Raw genomic sequence first — 25,196 nt, forward strand, 5'->3', positions numbered from 1 at the left:
ATTTTAAACTTACAAAAATAATTTTTAGAAAAAAAATACACCGACTTCGAAATGCACTAAAAGTATAAAATAATTTCTATTTCCTAATGAAGTAATTTCTATTTCATTCAATCATACAATTACGTAACAGATATGAATGAAACCTATTTACTCGTTAGGTATTATATTAAATACATTTCAACCTTTTCGGAGGCGGCGCAAAATTAAATAACATATTCAAAATAATCTTTTAATTTTGCGCCGCCTCCAAAAAGGTTGAAATGTATTTAATATACTACCTAACGAGTAAATAGGTTTCATTCATATCTGTTACGTAATTGTATGATTGAATGAAATAGAAATTACTTCATTAGGAAATAGAAATTATTTTATACTTTTTAGTGCATTTCGAAGTCGGTGTATTTTTTTTCTAAAAATTATTTTATTTCACACTTTTTATCGGCCGGCAAGACGTGTTTGTAGAAACAGTAGAAAATCGGCGACTGCATGTTGACTCATACACCACCAGAGACACGGAGGCATACGTAGTATTCAATATATTAGTAACAATAGTTTTTCGCTAATAACTCGAAAACTAAAGCTTCCCCTTAATTGTTAAAATCGTCCAAAGTTGATTTCAAAACTTTTCAACAATTTTTCGCTAATATCTCGAAAACTAAACCTTTCCGCGAAATTTGTATATGAACAAAATTGTTCAGAATCATGTCCGTGATAAGATATTAAAAGCGCACTAAAATCGAGAAAACTTTATTTCAAAAGTTGCCGATTTTTTTGCAATAACAATACTTTGCAATTAAAAAATGAAAAATTTTTTGATAATGGTACCAATGGGGAGTCAGAACCTAACAGATGCAAAAGGTTTCGTTCCGATCGGTCCATCCAGCTAGGCGTAATCGGCGGGCACACATTAAAAAAAAAAAAAAAAAAAAAAAAAAAAAAAAAAAAAAATACTGATCGAATTCAGTAACCTCCTCCTTTTTCGAAGTCGGTTAAAAATAAGTAATTTTCGAAACATTGTAAACGTGAGTTTGTTTATTTAGATACGCCCGGAGTCGGGCGTTACTTCTGCGAATTTTATCGTTATATTTCCGATGAATTCTGTCTGGTTTATGCCCAGGCTGGGCGTCTAGATATAAGTGAAAATAACCTTAATATTTAGATCTCTACTAAGGATTTAATTGGAGGGATTCGGGCCTCCAGGTACTGGACAGCGGAGTGGTCTGATTGGTCGTTAAAGAAAGTTGGAAACAATTTTTTCAATAACAAAAATTACGCATTATATCCTGTAAAATGAGCACAATCACATGAATTTCTAGTAATGAATATTAACCTATTTATCACAATATAGAATCGCACGCGCAATATAATATAATTATGTATTCAATGAGACAACGTTGTACGCTTTATTCATTAAGGAATTTTCTCCTAGAAAATTATTTTGACAGATACATATGGGTTTCTGATTCAATTTAATGAGTTTCTATGTGTTTACGCGCAACAATGCGTGAAAAAAAATTAAATGCTTTAAGAGAAATACAGATCGCTAGTATATGTTGGTTGTTGGAGTCAATGTCTCGGTGAAAAGTACGATTGAGGACCGTCGCAGCACTTTTTACACTCGGCCGAGAAATCGGAGGAGATGTTCCAGTGGAGACACGCACGAAGTCAAGACCAGGTTGAGACACCTAAGAGTTTGTCAAGAGGAACGTGTTGAGGCTCAAGATTTGCTCCGATGCCGGACACCTGATTCTAACAGTACTAATCCGATCGTATGATTCGCGACGCGAATAGTACAATAACACTCAGATTGACCTTGTCGAGCAACTCGGAAATAGTCAAACGGTGCCTGTACTATGAAGTTCATAAACTTATTGAGAACAACCAGAAGATGACGGCAGGCACAATATGTAGCCTGGGCGATACTTCGGTTACCCAATCCGAATATGAACTCTATTTGAGTAAATTCCCCTTCAAACAGTGAGAAAGCAATGCCACACGGTCGTGTCCACCTCTTCACAAAGGCATTTGAGAACAACCAAAGAATAGCGGCAGGGCACTTTCGTGAGCTGGGCGATACTCTGGTTGCTCAAACAAGTCTGTGAGCTGTACTCCGATCAAATATGACAGAAATCACCCAATTCCACACCAGCGAGACTACCTCTCACAAGGGCACACAGGTACAATTAGAAGATACGGCGGGACACTTTACGTGGGCCGAGCGATACTTCAATTGCCTGTATGAGCCTGGGAGCTGTACCACGCCAAAATGTACAATTAGATGATCTCAGTCGCTATATGCAATTGTGGGAATATCATCGAGATTTACTAATGAAAATTGACTTCCAATCAACAGTTACTTACCATCTCTTTATCCAATGAATTTAGAAATTACTGTTTTCAATTATTCGCTTTAGTACAATTTACTACAGTAAAGATTGGATAACTGCAACAAAATCGGGACCCAAGCGTTGCAGTTATCGAGTCAAGGTGTCGATTCTTTGTTTACATTTGGCTCGCGTCGACCGCTAAACGTAGGAAAGGACAGAAGCGAACGAGAGAGGCTATTTAAAATTAAATTTTTAGAAAAGTCCAACGAGTAATAGTCTTTTGGTTCCATATAAAATCGCACCTCTATATACTCGAAAAAACAAACAATATTACTACATAAACAAATGTTGTTCAAATTATGCCGTGTTTGGTCTCATTTTGATCAGGAAAATCTCACAATTACATTGGTAAAAGTAATATTTAGTAAAACCAAAAAATAAAAAAGTTTTACTGTTGCATTAGTGTTGTCACATCGATACGTCGCGTCGGTTCGGATTACATTACATACGCTGCTCGCTCGTTAAGTGTCAAAATTCAAGGGGGAACCCCCTAAGTGGTGGGGATAGTAACGTTGCAGTTATCCAGTCCATTGTTTGTCGCAGTTATCCAGTCTTTACTGTATTTTCGTTTTGACTACTACGCTGTACACGACTGAATAATTGTTATAAAATCAAATTCTAGCAATGCCGCCGTTCGGCTTGAACGATCGACTCCTCGGTTTGAGGCGCGTAAGCGTCGATAGTCGACTTGTCTAATTTACCAGGTCGGTTTGACCTCCCGATCGCGTACCGTGTTTCGCTGAAATGATTTTAAGAGAACTGACTCGATTCGCTTCCAGACGTCGAGTGTCGAAATTGATCCTCGCATCGACCTCCTTCAATCTCTATTGAGTAGGCATCGATGCGCACGCATAATTAGTGTAAAGTGAGGTAAATACATATTCTATCGGTAACCCCTTGAGACAATGATTACGACGTATGCTCGGAGTAGGGATACCCCATACCGCGGAGATACATGAATATATATATGGTGTACTTATTGTTATGTAACCAACACGGTTACAACATTTTTTGACCCGTATCTTTTTATCAGAAATTATCCATATTTAGGTGGTGAAAACAACCTTTGAAGTTGGAAATGAAAAGCCTATTTTTTTCCATATTTTGAAAATATTCTATAAACGATGTTCTTGTTAAAGTTTATAACGCAAAAAAATGTTGTATACAGGGTGGCTAACCACATTTTGCCATCTAGATTTGCGTTATTATTATTACTCAGAGCAAACAATGTTTTAGATGAAGTCGAATGGTTTTGAGGGGGGCATATGCTGGTGGTATATTTTTTTTTGTAGGTGGACGTGTAAAGAACGTATGAAGGTCATTAATGTTTTTTTAAATGGAATCACATATTTTTTATTGCGTCAGCTGATACTCTTTCATATTCTTTACAAAAAAGTATTAATCTATTTATGTGAAAAAATTATTAGTTTAGGAGATATTTTAATTTTAATGTCTATTTACAGAAAAGGTTCAATGTGGCGACCATTTGCATCAGAGCACTTTCTAAATCGAGAAATTAATGACTTACTAACATTCCGTAGTGTACAATCTTTTTGCATATGTAGCACTTTTCCCAGCTTCAAAATAAACTGATAACATGTCTATCTTTTCTTCTTTGGAATACTTCATTATGAGGCGAAAATTCACCGTATCGTCGTATTCATCATATTAGGACGTAACAGAGGCAAAATTTCACTGTTACTGCTTAACAAAAAAAAAAAACAAAAACTCATAATTCGTTTGGTGACACGTGGCTTCTCAAAGCATGTAGAAAAACATTTGCTGTTCAGTTAGGGCAATTCATAATATTGACCAGAAAGTCACGATTTCCTAACAAGTTAGAATTAAAATATCTCCTAAACTAATGATTTTTTCATATAAATAGATTAATAGTATCAGCTGACGTAATAAAAAAATGTATGATTCCATTTTAAAAAACATTAATGACCTTCATATGTCCTTTACACGTCCACCTACAAAAAATACACCACCAGCATATGCCCCCCTCAAAACCATTCAACTTCATCTAAAACATTGTTTGTTATGAGTAACAATAATGACGCAAATCTAGATGGCAAAATGTGGTGAGCCACCCTGTATACACATTTTTTGTTTTATAATGACAAGTTTAACCGCACAAACAGCTTTGCAAAATATCCATTTATTTAAAAATTATAATAGAAGTTAACATGTTACTGCTTTTACATAATAATTACATTATAATGCGGCACTAAATATAATCGATTGTCAATAAAAAAATATGGGTCAAATACTTTTTTTAAAGCTACTAAAAATTTTCCAATCAGTTCAGAAATTTTCTGAAACGTAATTCACAAATATGCTCTCACACAAAATGAGTAATTTCAAAGCCAATATGTGAATAAAACGCACAAACAAATAAATTAAAAAAAATTATTTAAATTAAAATACTTAATTTATTTTTTAATAAGAATGGAATTTCACTGCAAGTATGATTAATGGATGGATATTTTTTAATCATTCTAAAGAACACTGATTGAATTCAAAGACTAAAAATCGTTTAACAATTACTCTTTCTAAAATAATAAAAATAAATATGATGAAGTTAAATTTCAACGATAAAATGAGTCTAGATAATCTTAATGGTATTTCTATTATTTCGAATAAATGTTGAGGGAAAAATATTTTCTAATCATTTTATAATAATTGGAAAACCAATAATATTGTGTGAATGAGTAATTCTTGATATAATAGCAAACATAGCTCCTATAGGTAATTCATACTGAAAATGCTCACCAACATAATATATATCATGTAAAATAATATCAGTAGATGAATTCATAAATTTATATTTAATGTAGTTCCATGACATGTTGGTAAGCAACTAAATACTTTAATTCCTGTAGGGGTTGCAATAATTAGCGTGGCTGAAATAAAATGTACTCTTGTATCAACATCTATTCCTACAGTATATGATGGGTTTAAACAATAAATTCTAAAAATCCAATTTCTGATATTGCATAAATTATTCCAATATTTCCAAAGGTTTCTTTTTTTCTACGTACATAATAAAACAGCGTCCCTACAACTTTTGGAAGTTCCGTAATAGATAATAACTGGTGTCTCATGTTAAAAAAGATCACGTAATAGGCAATTGCACCCTACTTAAAGTATCCCCGTTTCTTCAAAGTATCGATCTGTCCCTTTTCGATATTTTGTCAAAGTACCAATCTGCTATATCATTATCAAAAGCAAAGATCCGTTTTAAGTACTGACCCTTACTTTTCCAAGTGGCCGTCAATAGTTCGTTCTACCGAGGGGCAGAAAGCACGAAACATTAAGTAGAAGACCATCGACACAACCCCATATGTTGTCGAGAACGTACTGTCAGCCATGACAGTTGGTCGTTGTATCATACAATGGCATTGTTACGTGCGATTAGGAGTTGCTTTTCGAGTTGTTTATCATCGGGCTGGCTTATCCTTGAAACTTTCAAAGTCGAGTGGTGTAACTTACGCCGAAAATGCGGGTGCCTCTTGTTGGCCCCTACTTGCGACCCTCGCAACGTTTTTAGGACCATCAAAGACAGTTTAATCGACGATCTCGTACAGCGAATGACATAGTGGTTCTCAAAGCTGATATTTTTATTTATATCGTGTTCGTGCTAGACAAATAAATAGTCCCTCTGCGACAGAATGTATGGTACGGAGAAAATTTTCTCGATACATTTAGTAAACGGTTATTTGATTACATATATGGGTGAAAACAGCGAAAATTATTGTGATATATGTCGTGATAATGCTGACAATACAAATATAAATTTAATTCGGTTGAAATAATTGAAATATTATGGACACTGCAAGAAATTGAGACTACAAACGATATTAGTATAGTTTTCAGATTAGCGAGTTCAACTTTAATATTTTCTCCTTTTCAAAAGTTGAAGATTTAGATGAAATTTAGACTAAAAAGCAACTTAATTTTACAGCATAGGTTGTAAATTTATGTCATATACTTTTGCAAGTTAGACAACATTGGAACAAAAAACAATTTTAAAAATACAAATGCAAGTATTTACCGAATACAGATTTTATTTAATCTAATCCTATTACAAGTGACAAAAAAATGTTTATATTCAAATCGCGAGGTAAATGGGTTATACGTATACACAGCAAATGGGTTAACAATACGTTCTTGACATCGACTATAATTCATCAAAAACATGTCACAATCAAATAAACAAGTACACGTAATTCACGCTCTTCTATTATTACGCAGAAACAAATTACAATTACGACTTATGATTCCAACACGAAATCGAACAGAAGTCATACATGCGGAGTCGGGCAACAAAGACCGAACACAAAGAGCCGCAAGTTGTAACAACGAGAAAAGGGTAGTAACACCTACGAATATAACACGCGCGTACATTCATCGACGCACATGGTGTCAGAAGCGACGGGGCACCAGTTGTTCTGGCACGCTCCTGGCACGTGCAACTCACGTGGCGGCTGGGACGAGTGGATTGTTCATTCCAACGTTTTGTGAGCCACTTTTGCTTCAACCTGAAAGAACATCGGTTTTGTTGCGACTAGACACGATAATAGGAAATAATTGATAAAACGAAACAATTAAAGGTAGTACGACATAAAAGAATTTGAAACGTGGTGCATATTAATCCCTTAACAGTGGAGTTTAGTTTTAAAAACGTTTCTCGGTGTGTGGAATTAAAAATGTTGGAGTATCGCGATCTCCTATTAGATGTAAATTGATATAATCGTTATTCCTTTGTTTATATTTCGCGAAAGACTGTTCAAATGCTTATAAAACATATTTTTAATCAAAATTGCGCCTGCTAACAAAAATCAAACAAAGGCGAGTATACACATCGACCACAGGACAAATCCTATTAAAAATTGTGTAAGAAAAGTAAAGCAAAGCGAGGAAGATACAAAATTAGCAGTATATTGTCAAAAGAGTTATTCAGTGCTGTAAATAATGTTACGAGAAACGGACAATAATAAATGCATGAAATTGTAATTTAAATTGTAATTTTCGTTTGAACTTAGTTTTTATAGTTAAGCTTAAAGTCTAAACTGTGCTTGTTATTTATTTTACTATTTTACAGGGCAAGGTTCATATAAGAACGTAGTTTAAACTAGATTACTTATATAATAAGGAACGATTTAACCATTGTTTAATAAATTTACAAAAATCATTATAATTATTCATTGCTATTCTAGAAATTGCGAGTATGTTTAATTTTACTACTTTCTATTTCGTTTTAAAAAACTGTGGATGCCCAACACAAATTTAATTTAACTTCTGACATTGTGTTTAAATTGTTTTCGTTCCAATAAAATGAAAATGAACTAATACGTCATTTAGCTTAGATCTAAATTTAAATCATATCATATAAACCGACCCTTAGACATTCTGTTTTAAAACAGCCTAGTGACCTCCATTATACCAGCCACCCCTATTTTCAAGAAAACTCCCCCAAGCGTGATTATGTTGTTGCGCATCTCCCTATAATGGTTTTAGTCATAGTAGACATTCAATAATTCAAAGGACACTTGATGTCGAAATTTGACAGTTTAAAATTTAATAACATGTGAATTTGTAGATTTAGAAATTTAGTTATTTATTCATTTGGAAATTTGGAAATTTTATGACTTGAGAATTCAAAAGATTTATGTATTCGACATTTTGGCGTTTTGGAAATTTGGGAGTTTGAAATTTAATAATATGTGAATTTATAGATTTAGAAATTTAGTTATTTATACATTTGGAGATTTGGAAATTTTATGACTTGAGAATTTGAAAAATTTATGTATTCAACAATTTGGTGTTTTGGAAATTTGAAATTTAGTAATATACAAATTTGAAGATTTGGGTATTTAGTAATTTTGGACTTAAAAGACATGAAAATTTCATAATTTGAGAATGCAGAAGATCTATGTATTTGACAATATGATCTTTTGAAAATTTAGAGATTTGCAAATTTGGAAATTCGAACACTTGAAACTTTGGAAACTTGAAACTTTGAAATTTTGGAAAGTACCAAGTTTACCTAGTTAGTCATCTTATCCACTGGAAGCCTACATTATACCTACCTCGTTATATTATTTTCCATATTTTTACCGCTGGTAAATGTCGCGGTCATTTGTCTCGATCCTGTATCGTCGTAGGGTTACGCGTCAGTAGCGTAGGAGGTTCACATGTGAAATCGATAATTCCCAGCGGTGTCCACAACTCCATTAAGATAATTGTGCTGCCGCTTTATTTCTCTTACTATTTGTCCATCTATCCTTCAGGCTGTCTGTCTGGCTGGAGTCCTTTTGCGTTCACAAACAGAACGAGCATTGCGAAGAAGTTATTTGTTAAAGAAACATGTCAGTTTATATTATACTACTACTAACTTCAACATTATCATATTATTTTAAATATTATTAGATAGATTCTCAATTTAGTTTCACACTTCTTAAAGCTTTTGCGATTGAACTCCGACTTGAAGCGCCATTTTTCAACTATCTTTCTAATAGCCTACAATAAATATAAAAAATATATTTATGAAATACTGATTATGCAATAAAATGAAAGGAATGGTGTCCCAAACCGAAGTTTAATCTGTCCTTGTATGGCTTTTACAATTCTGAAAAAAGTACGTTTTTAAATTGACAGCAACAATACCGATAACAATATAACAATGAACAAATATTTTTCATTCGAACATTTGTAAATTAAAATTGTGCAACGTATTTGAGGTACGAATATGTTTTTTTGTTTATATAACAAAGCTTTCAAAAATATGGAAATGGAACAAATTGTATCATAGTTTAGTATCAACACAATGACCTATATCAACTTTTTAATTGAAATTTTAATAGAAGGAACAGTTTTTTAATCGACGTATTATTGTATAACATTTTGTTAAAAACATTAACCTTCATTTCTCTAAAAATAATGCAAATATGAAAGGTTAGTGCATAATCAAATTACTAGTAAAATAAAATGGAACTTTTTGCAGTTTACGAAAAGGGCACAATAAAATTGTAATTGCAAAAGCTAAGAAAGGTTTTTATATTATTGTTCATTATGAAATTTGCTAGCTATTTATTTAAAATGTTATGTTTGCCTTCAAATGTATTGGGTTGTTCGGAAAGTCATTTCGTTTTTTCTTTCAATGAAACGAAAGACGATTCTCTTATAGTAAATAAATATTTTATTCTCTTACATATTGTCCATTCTGGTCCAATACACTTTACCATCTTTCTGACAGTGACATAATTCCATGTTCATAAAATTTTTGTTCTTTGCTGGATTGATGCAAGTGAATTTTCACCACCTTGTTTGAAGTGAAGGTTTTACCGTTTAAAAAATTCTGTAGTGATCGAAATAAATAATAATAACCAGTTTTGGCACTGTCATTCTGTGAATACGTCTTCTCTATACACATCTGACAATTTTTTTTCTTGCTTGAACAGCATTTTTAACTTTACGATAGTAAAAAAGTAAAATATGCCAAAAATGCTGCTTTTCTCTTTCCATAATTGATGGGGCACCAACCAAAAACTACTGCGTAGAATCAATGGAAATTTTCCATAAAAAGGCCTTGCTATATTAGTTGTTAAAGTGTATAATGATTTGCGGCTTAAATGTGAAGGTAGCTGTAAAAAAATACAATTAAATCCTCTGTTGAGAAAAAACGAAATTACTTTCCGAACAAGCTAATAAAAAGAAAAGAAGCACGTGCTTTACAATTTGGTACAAAAATAATCCACATATTGAAAGCACAATTCAAATTCGTATGAAAATTCACTTGTCATATCACCAAGAAGAAACATACTCGTTCTCATGGTACAAGTTCAAATCATCCTGTCGATCACTTGGGTGGAAAAAGGAAACGCCCATGGCTTTACCGTGAAGTGAATGGTCCGCAGAAGAGGCGTTAAATGCGACAAAACTATGACATCCGGTGGACACGGGTCGACACGTGACCCGTTCAATGCTCTTGAGCCAAGTACTCGATGAGGATGGCCAAAATGCTATTCTAAGCGTCGTTCGACACCTAAAGACTCTTTATTCCCGGCTTTTTCTTTGATTGCTCACAATACTGTTTAATTACCATGCTTGACAATTCTAATTATTATCTTACGTTGCAGAAATATGTTACCATTGAATGGATTTCGAAAATGCCAACTCTGCAATGCGAAAAGCATTGTAGAGGCAATTGTTTTAAAATGAGCAGTTTTTGTTTTTGTTGTTAATTCGAGTTAAAGTAGTTTTTAACGACGAACTAAAGATGGTAGTAAATTTACTTTTATAATAAATTTGAATAATGTTTCATTCCACTTTTTCTTAGTATACTTTTGTTCCTAAAATATATAACATTATTTTATTTAAACACTATTTTTTGCATAAGAAATCATTTTATTTAAAGTTAATTTTATTTTTACTTAGCACCACTATCTTACTCTGTCCTAAATAAATTATTTATTTAATAGAAACACTGGATAGAATAATAGTATAGCGCAAATAAATTTAGTATTTACATAGAAATATTATATTATACTAATTATTTTCAACTGAAGCACTTAGAACCAAAAATATGCAATAACATTTCTGAAGTTTTTTAGTTAAAACTGAAAAGAATTGCGATTGTAATACAGAATTGTAATACAGAATTGTTAAACATAATATTGTCAATAATTTAAGTTATATAGTATTGTATAAAAATATCATTTAATTATTGAATATAAATGATTTACCTCATGCGTTCTCGTATCGAACTCTGAATGTAAAGATTTATAAAACTTATTCTTATTCATAGCATTTATTTATCACTAGTTTTATAATATGGAGATTGCAGTATGGAAATCATCGTAAACGACGATGATTTTTACAAATCATTGAGTAACGAAAAACTTAATATAACTGATAAACATAATATAGCTATGAATGTTCAAACTCCAAAAATTCCAAAACTTCAAGTTTCAAATTTCCAAATTCTTGAACTTCTAAATTATTAAAATAAGAAATGCTCAAATTCCGAGATTCAAAAATTGTTCAAAATAGAAAATGTCTAAGTTGCTAAATTTGAAGTTATTAAAATAAAAACTATCAAAATTATCAATTATTTCAATCCCTCAATTCGAAAATTTCTAAACCTACAAGTTTGTAAATTTTCAAATTCTAAAATTCATAATTCTCCAACTTACACAGTTTCAAATCTTTAAATTATCAAATTTTCCGAATTAGCATATGTCAAAACATATGTAAAAACTCCGGAATTTAAAAATCTCTATGCACGATACTTGTGAAAACATTTTTGCATCGTCGTTGCGTGCATTCCTTTGATTCTAAACGCCCAAATTTAACATAAACAATAAACTGTGTGTCAGTTTATGCGAAGACGAATGATTGGTTTTAACGAAGAGTATTTTTACGAAAAAGCGTATCTTGACGGACGATTACGTAATGGAAGCATGGGAACTGGGCTGCGGGACGTCCCGATTCACCCATAAATCCACCTGCAATTTGCAATGCATGTCGTGGATACCCAGAAGGCATTCCTGTGGAAACGCTTGCATTCGTTGTTACTTGTATGTAGGTGTGGCGTGACAAGTATTGTCATGCTAAACTATTTTTGTCCACAATGATCACTGACAAAACCGCGATTCAATGACCGTGATGGATTGTCGCTCTTCTATGTATTACGGCTGCAAAGGTCTGTCTAGTAACAAATAGGTAAATCTATTTATACAATTACTGTTCACTGGTATTAAAATTTTTCTATAATTCACGTTTTCTTTAGTATAAACGTTTTCTCTATGCTGCGATTAGATTTTTTTTCAAGATTCTTAGTGTTACGTGCGGGAAGCGCGCGTATAAAACCTCGAAGATTTGTTTGCCCTAACAATATTAATTGTTAAAGGGACTTAATGTTTTGTGAATCCGGAGATACGCTAGTCCCATACGGGCCCTTTCACAAGATCGCAATGTTACAGGAATTGACGGAGGCAATTAAAGAAATGTAATTCAAAATAATTAGAAAATACAAAAGAGTATATTTTATAAAATATGAAGAGATTAGAATGGTAGCGTATGTAATATAATGTGAATCACAATGAACTGAACAGAAATATTGTAAATATCCGAGACGCGCAATTCGAAGATTTGAAGGAGAAACAATTATTCAAATACAAAATAATTTTATAATCCAGTGAGGGAAATCCCAAAGTTAAATAATTAACTACTGGATCTACTTGCCGAAAAATTCATAAAATAGCTGGAAGAATAAAGGAAACAACTCACCCAAAATATCTGTACTTGTATGAATTTAGAATTAATCAACCTCTTGTAAAATGTGAAATGCCAACTACGCCTGGTTACTGGGAAGAACACACACACATGAAAGCGCTCCACCAATGAGAATTTTGAACTGGCCAATTATGAAATTCAATTAAACTATAAAATAAAATTATAATTTAAAAATTAAAAAGAATAGAATTGAATATAATTAAATGGAAAAATAAAATAATATATTGAATTGAATATTTAATGTGATAATTAACGTGATTATTTAACGTGAAAGCTTTACGTGAAGATAGAGTCTTTGTCTGAATTTTGCACTTTAACAAATTCAAGAACAAACTCGTCTCTAAACCACTTCACGGACCCTCGACACGCACCTCGCGATTATACACCGAAGAGTGTCGCAACTTGCACCTCTCGGAGAAGACCAGAGTGGGCCTAGTCCGAAATTGTTTATGTTGCAGTGATATGCGCCTAACGAATTAGGCTGCGAGGCCAATGCGTAAGAGACCGTGATTCGTTAATTAGGTGGTGATGGTGGGTGCATGTGTTCCTCCCTTGTCCAGCTCTTATCTTTCTCTCCCGTTCTATATAGTTCTTTCCTTTACTCTTGAGCTATGGATTGTTAATTAGCTATTGAATAATTTTACATGTATAACCAATACAGTATACAATGTTAATCTGCACGATTATAAAAATTTAGAAGGAAACATTATCTATTTCGTTTTACAATTATTAAGGTTAAATTGCGCTCGGTACTGTAACTATTGTAGGAACTGATTGACGTGTGCGTATTCATAATAACGGTATAAAGAAATACTGTTGGAAATCGGTCAATGACGGCGAATATACAATTTAAATAGAGCGCCAGGTTCTTTTGTTTTTCTAGATTACTAGCTTTCTTTTACCGTGTTTATGTTACCTATTGTGTTCACCTGCGGTCTATATGAAGAGTGTTATGAAGTAAAGAGCATGTGTTTTCTTTCTTATTATATAATTTTTATTTCCATATTATTATTTTTCAATTATTCAATAAAGTGAGTGTTGGCCAACCATATTACACATGTTTTATTTAGTGTGTCCATAAATAAAATCACAACAAATACTATGGGTAATTTATATAATTTTGTAGTGTTGCAAAGACAATTTCTATTACAATTTTATATTGCATCGCGGGCCCTTGAGGAACATTCTAGAACGCTTGGCGTTATCGGACCACACGAGTGTGACTTCCGTTTATATTCGGCGGTTCGGAGAAATGAAATGATCTAAGATTTTGGCCGTGGGACCACGTTGATTTCAAGGAAGGAATGTGTTATATTAACAATCTTAGTTTAGTCGCCAAAAGATAGTCTATCTAATAAACATTGAAAGACCGTTACTGCGTTCGATCAGGGTGTTCCCAGAATGCAATACGCATTATCGATACACATCCGGTCGGTCAAAACTACAAAGGAAATTTTGAAAAAGATTCCTGTTCGGAACGTAACATTAGCATTTCAAATAAGTTGTGAGAGCAATGAAGGTAGCCCGCATGAGAAGATAGTGTACAATGAAGGCAACTTCATTGAAAAATGATCAGCTTATAATTTTATTTAAAAAAAAAGGATTTGTATTTTGATCTGACTCGTTCGTCTTTCATTTTTGGATACTCGCTTTTGCTTTCTTCGTTTCGGGTTTTTTATAGTTGAATTTAAGCAAAAATTGATGCATTCCGTATACCCTTTCTACTGCCATCCCTCCTTAAATTTATCTGAATATTTATAATGTATAAAATAATTTTAAGAAAAAAAATACGCCGACTTCGAAATGCACTAAAAAGTATAAAATAATTTCTATTTCCTAATGAAGTAATTTCTATTTCATTCAATCATACAATTACGTAACAGATATGAATGAAACCTATTTACTCGTTAGGTAGTATATTAAATACATTTCAACCTTTTCGAAGGCGGCGCAAAATTAAAAGATTTTCTTGAACATGTCAACCTTTGGACAGCCGAACATAGGCAAAGCTTGTATGTATATGAACAAAACTGTTCAGAATCATGTCCGTGATAAGATATTAAAAGCGCACTAAAATCGAGAAAAGTTTATTTCAAAAGTTGCCGGGTATCTTGGAATAACAATACTTTACAATTAAGAAATGAAAAATTTTTTCATAATGGTACCAATGGGGAGTCAGAATCTACCAGATGTAAAAAGTTTCGTTCCAATCGGTCCACCCAGTTAGGCGTAATCGGTGAACATACATAGGAAAAAAAAAAATACTGATCGAATTGGGTAACCTCCTCCTTTTTCGAAATCGGTTAAATAGCAGTTTATATTATTTTGTTTGAGATGTTCCTCAGAATAGTTTGGTGTAAAATGCAACTGCCTGCTGTTAATCGATAGGACATCCTTAAATTTCAAAATTTGCAATGGTTTAAATTCGATTTTCGCTTAAACTATGAATAATAGATTTATTATTTATTTAGAAAAAATGATTTATCCACACACATTTAGTTCAATTATGGCTCATTGGCAGTATCAATCAATGGAACAAAAAAGGCATCATGCACATGTGTGAGATTTATAATTGACAATTTACATTTCTGTTACGATGATCATGACGAAGGTGCATGTAACCTTAAACATTCAATTAAAAAAAAAAAAACTGTTTTATGCAGTCAGAAATTATGTCAATTCACGTCAAAAACAACAGACACTCTATAATGCAATACAATACCTATGTATAAAATAATATATGGGATACTCACAAGGTCCTATTACATTTAATTACACATGCAACTATAAAAAAATGGCATAAAATTGTTTGTGGAAGCGGAAAGGGGACGAGTTATTTTTGTTTTTATTCTTCCCTACGTGTTCAATAACGCGATGTTTGATCGTTAATTCCTGGATTAACTTTTGCACTATTCGCGTTTCCTTACTCCTTTTAAGGAGGTAAGGATGTTTTAAATGTTATTAAAGCTTTTCTTTTAAAATGAAATATCACTTGGTAAGAAAGATTGGAATTCGATTGCTAAACGACGCTGCTCCGAAAGCTAGACGACTGCAAGTGATCGTCAATTCGAAACCTTTTCACTCTGAATGTATCTGTTCGCTTTAGATTGAAGTATTATTTACAATTGTCTAAACTGAACTTGTTCTCTTATCGGTTTCTTGTAAACTGATTCATCTCTCTGTCCTGTCCAATCTGATTAGCGATTGAGCTTCCGGAAGTTGGTCTAGCATAAATGTCATCAAAGATAACCAATCAAGTGCTTGTTTGACCTTTGAAAAGATATGACAGGTTAGTTTTGAACAACCGTAGACACTTCCATTGTATGCCCGCCATAAATCCTGCTGCTGTGGTGCACGTGGTAACTGGTATATGGTTCAAGCCCGAAACATTGGGAACCCACGTCCTTGAAGTATGCTTAATGAGAGGACCTCTTGATAGGTCTCATCTCTGACTTCGCAAAAAGCACCACAGGAGGTTTGGTGAAGACACGGGACAGAGATTCAGAGATGGTGCAAGCCAGTTCAGAATTTCGAGAATCAATTTCTGCATACGACGAACAAGACAACAATTACAGAGATTATTTGAAAAAATGAGTGGACTGTATTTCATGTTATGATTATATATTTGTAACTCCACGGAACACTACGTCTAGGACATTTTGCAGTCAAAGTTAAAAAACGACTTGTAGTCTATTCTGTATGTGACTACATATTCTTATAACAGTATGTTAATATCACATGATCAGTGCCATACATTATACAACAATATTTAAAATTGATTTCAATTTTTAATGACATGCCATTTATACAATTTAAAGAGCAAAATTGTAAGTATGATCTCTGCTCTTCTCAAAGAATTTGGTCAAGGAATTTTATGATTATATCAGTTCAATCTTCAAATTGTAAAGTTAGACTTTAATCATCTTTTGTATGTATTCACAAAAATTCACAAAAAATTGTAATTGAGCAACTTTTAAGCATATAAAAATTGTATAATTGTTATCACAAATATTTAATTACAAAACTTTAAGAATGTAAGCATTTTTCTATCTTGTTTCTTGTAAACAATCTTCACCTTTGTAGGTTTTTGTTTATTGAACATATCGGATAATTGAAGTGGTCAGCACGACTATAATCGCTTTAAATTTGATTCCACAATGGTTATCCACCCCACAATTGAACGTAAGTTCTTCATAGTCAGCAGGGGGAGAGAGCAGCTAAGCTCGAATTTGGTTTCCATTCATGCACGTAGGAAGCCCTGAGAGCTTTTCATTTTTTCTCGAACAGAATTTCTCGAGCTTCCGGTCATTGTTGCGTTAATAATAATCCAAAGCAGATTATTCGTACGTTCGTTTAACAATACGACTGCTGTCGAGTAAATTGGAACGACGTTTCGATGACAATTGAATGAACGTAAATTGTTGAAAAAGCAGAACAGTGTATGATCGATAAAGAATGCAACTTATTGTTTTAATTATTACAGTGAGTGCACAAAGTCATTGGCACAGAACAATTTCAAACAAGACTTCATAAAATTGTTGTTTATTAAATAATTTTGTGTCAATACTAAATATGTGTACATATATTCTAGAAATATCTACAATAGATATAGTAAAAAAAAATGTAGTCAGTTAAACAACTTGTGAAATTAACAAGAATGATTCGCACGATTCACAAACTTCTTGCAAAATACACAGATTTTCAAATTTCTCAAATTCCATAAATTTTTAAAATCTACAAATCCCAAAGCTCAAAATTCCTAGGTTTCAAAATTTCTACGCCCTTTTTCAAGTCCTTAAAACTTAACAAGTGGGAAGTTTCCTCCACTTGATTACCATGTTATCCCTAGTGAAACCAGGTTTGCGTTTGAGTTTACATACCTGCTCGACATAAAGGAATTCTTCAAACAGCTAAACAAAAAGGAAATATTCCTGCTGACAAGTTGAAAGTCAACGTGTCACGTAGAAATCAGTGAAAGAAGAAAAACATATCGTCCCCTAATAGCCCTCATTGATGAGAGCACCAGAGACAAGCCAAGAGGGTGGACTCTCCTGTTTTCATTTCAATTTCTACCCCTTGGTAGCAGGGTCTCTTTCCGAGACCAGATGGCGAACGCTCGTACTCTCTTCATCTCCTATCATTTCCCCTTTCTCTCTCCCTCTACGTTTACTTCCTCTTCGGGCGTGTATAACGTGATCGTGTTCGTCAAGCGATGCTAGGTGGAGAGATCGAAATGATTGAACATGTCAATGTTTGGTTTGGCTTATACCAGCGTGCTTGTAACGTGGTTAACGAATCGGTTTACTTTCCTAGGGCTTAGCTCGCTTTTGCTCGCTCTATTCGTCTGAGGACACGCTTCGAGTGCCTGAGCGGATTTTCACGGAACACCGCTTATAGACACTGATACGATAATTAATGAAAGTTGTAGGAGATGAAGTTAATGAGCAGCTTTAACATTAGTATTAGAATATTAGTTTAGAATTAATCTTATAATTAGAATATTATTTTCTGTTCAAATAAAAACGATTGAAATAAAATTATTGAATGTAGAATATGAATAGAATATGAAAATTATTCAATTTAGTGAATGTAGTCCAAATTAAATTGTGTTTGATCGCATTTGCGTTAGAAAAAAAGTATAGAATCTAATGGGTAAAAGTATCATGAGAAAAAAGTAAAAAATATAACAGTTCTATCCTTGCATTGATATTGTGAATATGATCACCTTTACCACTTTCTTTATTAAAATTCGTTATTTCAAAAAATGTGTAAAGACGAAATCGTGGAAGTAAAGCACCATGTAAATCAGAAGATAGGTATATTAATTCCTTGACTGATAGCATCAAGTCAGATTGTGAGATGACTTCAAATGTGATCAACCTAAATCGTATTTGCACGAGGATTTAGTTTTGAGATCAATATCAATTATAATTATAAGAATTGAGTATACTTAACACTTCAAGTTCCTTTAATTATCGTAACATTTTTGTGATAATTAGTTAGCTGTGATGCAACTACTGAAAAATCATAGGTTAAAGGATTATGTAATGACTTTACTTAGTTATTTTCAATTTTTGTATGTTTGGTACAAAATGAAGTTAACCTAATAAATAATATCTTTCATTTATTAATTAATACTTAATAGGTGTAACTGCAGGTTTATTATAATATGTTTTATTAAAAATACCAATATTAAATCTATGATTGCAATAATTTTATTTATACGTTACAGATTTGAAATTCTAAATCTTTTATTCATTTACCTGAAGCCTTAACTCTAAACTCGGGGAAAATTCTTTTAAATGGTAACTTCGTTTATGATAAGTTTGGTAAACAATTTTAATATTTAATTATGCTTATAAGACAACAACAAGATTATTTATAATTTATTACATAAAATTGTCTCCAGTAAATTAAGTAACAGATCTATATAAAAATTGATATGTTACTGCAGAATTTCAGTTACTCCTTAAATAAAAAGAAATATTAATTACTTTGTATTATTAATAATCTTCGTCCATTGTTCACAAAATGGAATTTTATTTGCATAGAATTTTGCAAATAATATTTTATATTTATTAAATTGTAACTAACACTTAATAACTATAAAATGCAAGTTTTTCTTATTCGGTATGTTATATTAACAATGCACTTAATAAGTCTTTTATTCCTTTTATTTAATCCGATCATAACTTAACCTTTCACTAATCTATGTAAAATCTTAATCAAGCACCAATTAAATAATTTTTTCACAGTACGTTTATCATTTTCGAACTAATAACACATGTATACACCGATTTTTGTATTTTACTTTGTATATTATTCACAAATATTAAAACTTCTTTTTATTTTTTCCTTGCGGTGTCAACCTTTCAGTTGACCTTTCTGAATCTTACGTCTCTTTACTATTACTTAATTTATGTACATGTTAATACCAGTATCTCTTGTCAATGTTCTATATTTTAGAAACAAGAAAAACAAAATAAAATCAACAAACGCAATAATCTGAAATGCTATTAAGATAATTTCTCGTGGAAGATGTCGAAAAAGAAACTGATTAAAGAGAATCAGTTAAAAACAGGAACAAGAAAAGCTACAAAGAGCACTACGGAAATATGAAAAAGTCAAGAGAGGAAAGAGGTTAATAGAAGAGATAAATGAAAACATAGTACATCAAGCAAGAAAGTAGACTTTCATGAACAAGGCACTGAGTACATAATTTGCAAATAATTATTCAATGAAGTACTGTGTATCAAATGAAAAGCTTCAATCATTTTATTAGTAATATTTTGTCTAAATTAAAGTATAATACAATTTAAATGATTTTTGGTAATATTATTAATTACTTTAACCTTAGAACCCACAATTTTACAAACAACAATTTTTTATGTCCTGTAAATAACAGTTTTGTTATGTTTATGCATTATTCACGTTTATAATAAAGTTTAAATCCAAACGCCATTTGTGTTATAAATTACTTTGTTTAAATTTGATTTTTATCAAAAGCAGTGTCTAATAATGTACGATTCTCCCCTTCTTTCGATAGGAAAATAACAATTATCCTCAGGAAAAATTAAATTTAATAGTAAGTTGCTTTTGTATATTCAGAGATAAACGCGTTTATAATAAATTACGAAAAAGTAACACTGTACCAGCTTGTAATCTTGTATAATTTTAAATAATTAAGTTGTTTTAAATTTTATAAATAATGAAGCATTCAAATTAATTTAATCTTCTTCGAATATTTAAATTAAGTATTGCATTTCTCTGGTACTACGTGATATAAAGAACCTAACCAGTTATTAAACAAATTAATCTTAGTGAGTTGAGTATGTCGTTAATATTGATCAAAGTAAATATGTTTTGTATTATATTCATTTATGTTAATAATAACAGTATAAAAATACAATTCCCTTTATTCTTAAAGCCATGAGAATATCAACATAACCTAAAATTTTGTAATAAACCTTTAATCATTCTTCTAACATTACAAAGTCACATAAATTCTTCAGAATGCCAAAAGAAAAAAGAAAAAGAAAAAAGATTACAAAAAGATATTTATGTCACTGTAAAAACTGTTAAAACTAGCACTTTGTTACAAATTGCTAGTGAAAAGTTTCATGTACCAAAATCAATTTTGGATAAGAGAACACATCATAATCCATTTAATGAATTAATTATTAAAAATTATTTTCATTCCACAAAATATTATCACCTTGTTTTTTTTTTCATTAAACGATGAATATAATTAAATTAATACATGTATGGGACAGTAATAATTAATAACTAGAACAAGCTATGAATATTTAATTATTGGGCTACTGAACATTTCCATATTTTGTTTAATTTGAAACTTTCTTTCACAAATATAGATTTTTATTAGTGTAAACAGTGGAAGTTTACTCCTTTGCATAAATGTATTTAGTTATAATTTTGCATTATTTAAGTATAAAAGAAGTTGCAAGTATCTTAACTGCTTCAGTAATCGTTTGAACACTGGGACATTTACCTTAGATACACTACTTACGTTTCTTAAAGCAGTGTTTAAATTATGACTACTGCAAGTACTTGGATACCCAAACAGTACGAGTTCCACTGCAAACCCTTCAATTCAATTATCAGCTTTGCGTGGCCACAAGCGTCGATTGGTTGTGGGGAAGTTGAAGTGTTTAAATTTAGACGAATGAAATAATAAGATCAAACGGTAAATATTCTCGATGAAAGGCACCGCATGCAAACAAAACTTTTGAGACTAGGGTGTGCTCGACCGCTTCTGAAAATACATATCGCGATTCTCCCGGGATACTCGGTGCTCCATATCGATTGTCGTCCCTGCGCATCGCCGCCAAGAGTTTTAGCAAACAGCTACGCGACACGCGAATTAATATTGGGACAGTTAATTAAAATAAATATGCAAAAATGAACAAAAAGTTTCCTGGCAATCGCGAACAGAAATTATAAACATATCGTCGAAAGATTTTCAAGACCCGAATAATGGATTGAAATTCGTACAATTGGTAAATAATGTTTTTACTTGATTGCTAAGAATTTTTATATTTATTTTTGGTGAAATACATTGAATGGTAGAGTCCCTGTGTCACAACCTGTGTCCGTCAAATTTATGTACGTTATGCTTATTATTAAATTAATTATTAACTATTTCATGTACAATAACTTCCTATTTCACGCATATTATGATCGAAATCTGTATACCTTTCGATTTTTATAGTTTTAAACGTTTATATTCTTAAACTTCTATTTCTGCAACTATTTATATTTACGAAATTTCTATATTTTCAAAGCTTCATATTTTCAAATTCCTATGTATACAAGTCTCTATATTTTTACATTTTTATATTTACCGTAATTAAAACCCTAAGTAACCCTAATTTCTGTATTTGTCAACTTGTATGCTACAAATATATCTATCCCTAAATTTCTTTATCATTAAAATTCTATATTATCCCATTTCTGTATTCTTTAAATTTTTGCATACACAATCTTCTTAAATATCCATATTCTTTGATTTCTATTTTTCTTAATTCTATATGCTGTAGATTTCTACATTTTTATATTCTCCAGATTTCTATATCTGAATATGTGTATATTTCTCACTTTCTATACTATATGTCTCAATAAAAAATTAATATTATTTTTGTATATTTTATTTGAAATTTAGAGCGTACTTTCAATTCGATTTAGCCTCTTAAGATAGACTCGGACTATAAGTCTGCTAAAATTAACGTACTTCAAAAGAGCAATATTTCCGAAACGAAAAATCACCAAAAGATATTCAAAAGTTTATTTTAAAGAAAAAAAAAATAATACAGAGAAAGTGAATTAATTGATTACAGTTTTACTTTTTTATTAATGCAATAATAATTACTCATACTGTATGTTACGTAATGTCAATTAAAGAATTGTTAATTAACATAAACATACTCTTTATAACAGTATGCATAAGGAAGAGTGGATGAGTAATAAGAAAACTTGATCTATAGTTAATCTAAAATATCCGTTTACCATAGAAAACTATATTAAATTAGATAAATAATAATGACGAGAAGAAAAACGCAGATTACAAATAAAACAAAAATTTACTGAACTCAAAAAATGGTTGCCAAGATAAGTTTCCATGAAACTTGAAAGAAATTGCAAAATTGGAATGCTTCAATCTTTTAGACGAATTTGGAATTAATAAAATCTGAATTTAAATTATTTCCATTAATTTTGCTGTAGCATATTTCGTTTGACGCTTAGAAAAATATTTTTAATATTAGATTAATAAAATGATTTATTTAGTACAAAATAACCTTATCGACGGCTTGTTAGACGAATTTTACTCTTAAAGGAAATTTTATCTGAGAATTGATTATCTAAGATCTAAGTAACTTTCCAAACTGAATGCTGTAGATAAGTTTGATCACTTGATCAAGTACATTTCAATGCACGTGACTTTACAAAGTCGAAAAATCAAATTCATCTTAATTATTTAGAGCATTATATAAATTATTATAAATGCGCAGAAGACCGCTGTTTTATGTCAATCTAATGCCAAAATTGAAAATCTAACGGTAACATTGAAGAAAAGAAGAAAGCGGTAGATCAAATATTTACTTTTTAAATGTTAGTAAAAGAAATGCTTCTAAGATTTTTACTCTATACACCAGAATGAGGGTTACAATTTATCATGCATACTGCTTTTTGCACGCGTTGTCCTTAAAATAAGGAAATGGAGAAATAATATAGTACTAATAACATTACTGTGATCATACATCTCTTGTAGTCAACTATCCCTCATCTCTCCTATTAATTAACGTCAATAAATATAAGAAACAAAATTTAGAGTCTTTGTAAAATAACGTTTGAAATAGCCAAAATCTACTTTCTAGCATTTTTAGGTTAAGTCTTTACGGAAACGTAATATGATGAATAAAATCGGATTCAGTGCACACAATTATGTAAAACATAACTTGTGCTGGCAGATTACAGAAAAAAGTAAGAAGTTTACAGTGTGTAATTTGTTATGCATGGGAAATAGTAAATATTGATAGTCATTGAAATAAAGATAAAACCTAATAAAAGTATACAGATATGAACTATTCGAGACACGCTGAGTCGACGGAATTCATTCAAGCTCGCAAACATATATAGAGCATGTACATTTTCGGATAACGTTGCGTTTCCAGTTTCTATAAACTACAATACGTATGAACGAATATGTGTAGAAATTTTGAAGTGATGCATAACGCGACACGTCACTTCATTATTGTAGGCATACTAATGTTCACGCATGCGTATTTTAGGGAACATACTTTTGCCTCGCAGCTTTTTTTTTACACATGAACGATATATTAAGCCTTTTTTATGAAAGCTGACGTGTCTATAAGAATATATCTACAATCTAAATGACAAATAATAATACAAAAGTACGTAAATTATTTTTCTTGCATCAGTCCGTAAAGTTATTATGAAAAATAATTAGTTGTAATTTTTGCTGTCGTAGTTCGTTTTTATATTTATATTTATATTTAGGTAATTTTGCTTAAAATTAAAATTTTGCTTAGCTTAAAATTATTAATAACAGAAAAACTAAAATTTACATTTACCCTACTTACACACATTTATCGTGTGTAAGTAAATATACATATTTATAAATATTTGTATGTATATGTATATGTATATGGTAACGTTCCATGCGAAAGATTCATGCATTACCAATAGAAACCACAGAAACTAAGTTTATCTAAACTACAAATTGAAAGTACTAATCATAGTACTAAACTATGATTTTAACAAAATAAAATAAACAATTTAAATTAATTGATAAACGAAAATAGTTAATGAAATAAATATACTGATAAGAGATTAAATAAAATACGTATATTAATTCATAATACTATTTATGTCGTCGACCTCCTTTCTTTGCTTAAATGATCATGTTCCAGATACGAAGCTCCATTTTTTTAAGTTATAATGCATTTCTTATTCTACGTCCCTTAAAGGAAATATCGGTCTGAAGAGAAAAGAAGCGTGAAGTACATATAGTCAAAAAATAGACTCTGATGTGATCAAAGACAAAAAGGATCAAAGAGACTTGAAAAATTAGGACGTGATTTTCTTACAAATAATAGTTTCTTCTCAGCAACGTTATCTTCTTCGATATTACTCATCTTTCTTCTCTTAATGTACACTACGTATTAAATCTGTCGATATTCAATATTTTGAGGATTCGAGGAAAGATTATGATACTGGGTCATCTTATACTTATATGTAATATAAAGCTGGATAAATAAATATTCTTTAGACGCATAAGTGGAGTTGGTTATATAAAGCTGCAGCAGCAAAATAACCTATAAATCTTAGACTCATAAATCCTAAACCCATAAACCGTAACGTATTACTCAAGACATTAGCCATAATGGCCCTTCTTGTTATTTTTCCACTACTTTTTTACTTATCTTCAAAGGATACACGTTCTGGATTTTCGTGAATCTTATAAAATTT

General features: G+C 31.4%; 1 protein-coding gene and 1 long non-coding RNA gene across 4 annotated transcripts in view; both read left to right on the forward strand.

Annotated features, from left to right (window-relative positions):
• Nucleotides 1–25,196, forward strand: part of Lim3 (Lim3 homeobox protein) — a 146,736-nt gene that overhangs the window by 41,356 nt on the left and 80,184 nt on the right. The gene's annotated exons all lie outside the window — the stretch shown is intronic.
• On the forward strand, nt 18,385–19,781 carry LOC143265600 (uncharacterized). The gene is made up of 3 exons (XR_013040241.1): nt 18,385–18,505; nt 18,922–19,018; nt 19,656–19,781. It is a non-coding gene; the product is annotated as an uncharacterized LOC143265600 (long non-coding RNA).

The sequence above is a fragment of the Megachile rotundata genome, chromosome 1, assembly GCF_050947335.1.
Source record: "Megachile rotundata isolate GNS110a chromosome 1, iyMegRotu1, whole genome shotgun sequence".
NCBI classification, from domain to species: domain Eukaryota; kingdom Metazoa; phylum Arthropoda; class Insecta; order Hymenoptera; family Megachilidae; genus Megachile; species Megachile rotundata.